The following is a 4,980-nucleotide window of genomic DNA, read 5'->3' as shown; positions in this document are numbered from 1 at the left end:
GTAGATGTTGATAGCCATATTCTCTTTTCTCCTTTCAATCCTTCCATTCAAGGTGGCAGCCATCACTACAACTTGTGGAAGCACTTCCATGTGCCTGTATTCAATCTTCTGCTATTCAGCTTCAGTGAATAACCTTGGCATTCCAGTATGAAAGGATAATTTTCTCTCACCACTGCATAATTTTATGCCAGTCAAAGAGACCTCAAGGTGCAAGGAGAAAGGAGGAAAATGGACATTAAAGAGAGGGATGATTACAGAATTGCCAACAGTACTGGAGAAGAAAATTTTGAAAGAGATTAATGGATGTGTATGTGTGTGCGTGCATGAGAAAAAGTGTGTGTGTGTAAGAGAGAGAGAGAGTAAGTGCAGGGAAGGAGAAGTTTATTTAGAAGTTAGGATGGCCTAACAAAAAGTAATAGGATTGATTGAATCAGGAATCATTTTGTATAAAATAAAATAAATTTTCACCATTTTAGCATATACCATTTTTGGTCAGAAACAGAGAGCAGTATATCTATCTATCTATATAAAGTTAAGCTTGTAGATGGATGGACTCAACTCAAAAGTTTTAAAATAAACATAGGCACGTTACAGACCGCCTAAAAGCGGCGGTCTGCCGGCGGCACCTGTTGCTGCGTCTGGGAACCGCAGTGGTCAAACCGGGCAGTTCCCGGATGCAGCGGAAAAGAAGCGCCAAAATGGCGCTTCTTTCTGTGCCCTGGAAGTGGCAGTATGAGGCGCTAGTCGCGCACTCGCGGCGTCACCTCTGCCGCGTGACGTCCGGACGCTACATGTCCGCGACATCAAAATGGCGACCCCCATGTGGACGGGCGCCGTCATTTCGTACGCACTCTGTGCATACTAGGGTTGGGGGCCATTAGGAAGGGACGACCCTTCCTAACCCTAGCACGCCCCTTCCTAACCCTAGTATACACGGAGCATGTACTTTGTGCGCTTATGTAACACACCATACTTAGCTTTAAGGAGAAGAACTTTTGCTCAGAACTCCTTTAAATCATTTTCTGCTGCATGGTAACTACTAACTTACTGTTTAATACATTTTAATGCTAATATATTACATTAATTTGGCTTTATTCTGGAGATTGTTTCAGTGCCGTATTACAAATATTGCCCACTCTGTCCAAATAAAGATTAAAAATAGTATAGATCCGCTCAACAAACCATATGTGAATGTGTGTGGGCATGTAATAATTTGTTTCAACACCAGTAAGTGTAAATGCACACTGTTTTAATTTAATGCATGACTAGATCATGATTGTTTATTATTTGGGGGGGGGGGACTAGATTTAATTTGAAAATAATAATAATAATAATAATAATAATTATTATTATTATTATTATTTGTATCCCACTCTTTTCCCAGAACTGGTAATCAGAGCTGCTTCACAACATTAAAACAGTACAATTAAAAACATAGAAAAAAGTACATGAAAAAGGAATTAAATTATTACTGTAAATTATTACAGTATTAAAACATATATTTATCAAATTTTTAAAATGGTACAACATCCCAGCCTGTCCTTATAGCAATTCCTTAAACGCCTGTGTGAACAGGTAGGTCTTCACCTGCCGGCAGAAGGCCTTCAAATAGGGAGCCATTCTTATCTCCCTGGGCAGGGAATTCCAGAGTCTAGGGGCAGCCACCAAGAAGGCCCTCTCTCGCGTCCCCACCAACCGTGCTTGTGATGGTGTTGGGACAGAGAGAAGGGCTTCTCCAGAGGATCTCAGAGTCCGGGCCGGTTCATACAAGAAGATACGGCCTGCCAAATAGTGTGGACCTGAGCCATATAGCGCTTTATAGGTAATAACCAGTACCTTGAATTGTGCCCAGAAACAAACTGGCAGCCAATGAAGCTGTTTCAACAGGGACATAGTGTGATCTCTGTAATCTGTCCCTGTTAGCAGCCTGGCAGAAGCTCTTTCAATCAGCTGAATTGTCCGAACACTCTTTAAAGGCAGCCCCATGTAGAGTCTGTTACAATAGTCCAAACAGGATGTAACCAAGGCGTGTACCACCATGGCCAGATCCAGCATCTCAAGGAACAGGCGCAGCTGGTGCACAAGTTTTAAATGTTCAAAAGCACTCCTGGTCACAGCAGAGACCTGGACCTCCAGGTTCAAAGCTGAGTCCAAGAGTATCCCCAAACTACAAAACTGTCTTCAGGGGGAGTGTGACCCCATCTAGCACAGGCTGGATCCCTATTCCCTGATCTGCCTTCCAACTGACCAGGAGCACCTCTGTCTTGTCTGGATTAAGTTCCAACTTGTTTGCCCTAATCCAGTCCATTACTGAAGACAGACACTGGTTTGGATTGAGGTGTGAAGTGGTAATAGAATTGAGTATCGGCAGCATATTGATGACGTCACACCACAAAACCCCGGACAACCTCTCCCAACAGTTTCATGTATATATTAAATAGCATAGGGGATAGCACAGAACCCTGAGGAACCCCACAGGCCAATGGCCAGAGAGTCAAAGAGGAGTCCCCCAGCACCACCTTCTGGGTTCGCCCCTCCAGGAAGGAATGGAGCCACTGTAACTGGCTTATCTGACTTCTTTAAGATGCTGGGTCCTACAACAGTGGGTGCTGTTTCAGTAATCAAGTAAGAGGTGGAGAAACAACCAACATTTGTGCCTTAAATAACAAAGCATCTTGGTATGGATACGAACAGCTGTAATTATTCCAGTCAAGAAAAGTGAAGTGAAATTGTTGCTGCCACTCAAAAAGAATTACCATAAGCACTAAGATAAACTCTGCATCCATTGCTGAGCAACATTTTAAGGTAAACCTTGCTCAGAGGGACAGCAATCATAGGCTGCTAGACAGGTCTAGCATACAAAAAGAATGCATTAGGTATTGAATGTATTGGGAATCTGAATTAACTGACTTCCCAATTTTGTTTTACTACACTTGATCTTAGCCAAAAGGCCGAGAAGCAATTTTGTTTTAGAAGTTTTCTTTTTTGTGTTTCAGATTGCTCATTGAAAATGGAAAGAAATCATAGTGGCCATTTAGCAAAAGGGAAGACATACAAGAACCTAGATAGCAGGAAAGCAACCCTCTCAACTATAGAGAAGCAGATGAATTGTTGAACTCCACAATATTTCTCAGAAAGTAAAGAGAATTGCTCTTGTTGGTTAAGCTCTGTATTAAATATCTTAGAAAGGAATGTTTGTTGTTTCATAAAAATACTATAAATCATGTATTTAAGTTTAATATTTTTATTCTGGAATACAGTCGGCCCTCCTTATCCACAGATTTCTTATCCACGGATTCAAGCATCCATGGCTGAAAACATTTTTTAAAAAGTATAAATTCCAAATAGCCAACCTTGATTTTCTATTTTATATAAGGGAGACCATTTTACTATGCCACTGTATTTAATGGGACTTGAGCATCCATTGATTTTGTTATCCACCGGGGGCCCTGGAACCAAACCCCAGCGGATAACAAGGACCCACTGTATTGTTACTGATAGGGGCTGGAGTGATTCTGGCTTATAGTTTACATTACAGATAAATGTTTCTGTTTGCTGCATCCTTTTTCTTGTGTATATTTCTTTTTAAGTTCTCTCCTTCCCGTTCAATGAGTGAGTATGTGAGAATTGGAATTTTCTGAAATTAATGAAGATGTTTCTTTCTCTCCTGAGCTGATGAAGGAAACAATGGAGAAGAAATAAGGAAAAAATGGATGAATGAAGTATAGTAATATAATGTAAATTTAAACACCAACTTAGAATTCATTTGCCTGTAATAAAGACCACTTTTCCAATGTAATAATGTGGTTTGTTAACTTTTAAAATGTAAATATAATGTTATGGCCTTAGCTTTCCAATGCCTAGACTGTGAATAAATACTTAAGATACCACAACCTACCACCCCCTCCATTAGATTTTGGCTGTTTAAGGGACGTTGTGTCATAATGATAATGATACCGCAAACTTTACTACTTTCCATGTTTGGGACTAGGAAAAAATCCAAAGGTCTGCATATCTTGGGACTAAATCAAGATCACATGATTAAAAATAGTGCACAATATATTTGCTTTCTTCAAGCATTTGGTTATTTTATGCTATAGACTAGGGAAGGGAAATAGGTTCAGAAAATACTATTTCATAATCTTCGCATAAGGGACTGATACCTCTTTGCCAAAAAAAAAAAAAAAGCCAAACCTTTGGCCCAAAGGTAATTTTTGCCTATTTTATTTACATAATTTCCTCACACTCTAAAATTGTCATGTGGCATGAGAAAATACCTACAGGAAGTCTTTACACAAAGATTAGTGGGTGTGTTGGTCAACAGAGCCACAGAGATAAAGTAGTTTTCAGCTGTTGGAAATGACACAACAAAATTCTGGGTTTCAACAGAGTTTGAAACAGCTCTTATTTGTTTGGACTGCAACTCCCAGAAATCAGCAGCAGGCAGAATGCTTATTAATACACCACTAATGTTCATTAGTGAGCTAGCATGGTGTAGTGGTTGAGTGTTGTCTAGGACACTAGGAGCTCATTCTCACTTACATTTAAGCCAGTATGTGATTTGCCTTTGCTCTGTGTTGGTAAATCGATTTTAAAAGGCCTGCCATTCCCACTGTGAAAGCAAATCTTTTCATTATCTCCTTGTAATCGCTTCTTTTTTGGCATGATTGTCATCCCCACTAGTTTGCACCACTTCAAAATGCATGTCAATCATCTGTGTGTCATGAGTGATGCAGCCCAAACAACCCAGCTTGTGAACTATATACTGTATATATATATGTGTGTGTGTGTGTGTATTAATTTATAGAAGATAATGTTCACCAATTAGCAGACATTAATCCTCGTTTGCATTAGTCTCCCAGCCTGAGGCCGGCCATCAACACAGAACAATACACATGTAAATCACTCCTGCATTCCCAGGCTCACACAGTATATATATACACCCACTTTTTCCAGGCAAAGCATTCTCTGAAGATGCCA

General features: G+C 40.1%; 1 pseudogene; it reads right to left on the bottom strand.

Moving 5' to 3' along the window:
• Nucleotides 1-2,800: 2,800 nt before the first annotated feature.
• Nucleotides 2,801-2,963, bottom strand: LOC149319049 (U2 spliceosomal RNA; annotated as a pseudogene).
• Between the last annotated feature and the right edge of the window lie 2,017 nt (nucleotides 2,964-4,980).

This window comes from Sceloporus occidentalis, unplaced genomic scaffold (genome assembly GCF_023333645.1).
Source record: "Sceloporus occidentalis isolate IW3139 unplaced genomic scaffold, rSceOcc1.0.p SCAF_2, whole genome shotgun sequence".
NCBI lineage: Eukaryota > Metazoa > Chordata > Lepidosauria > Squamata > Phrynosomatidae > Sceloporus > Sceloporus occidentalis.
This window is presented reverse-complemented; position numbering and strand designations above follow the sequence as displayed.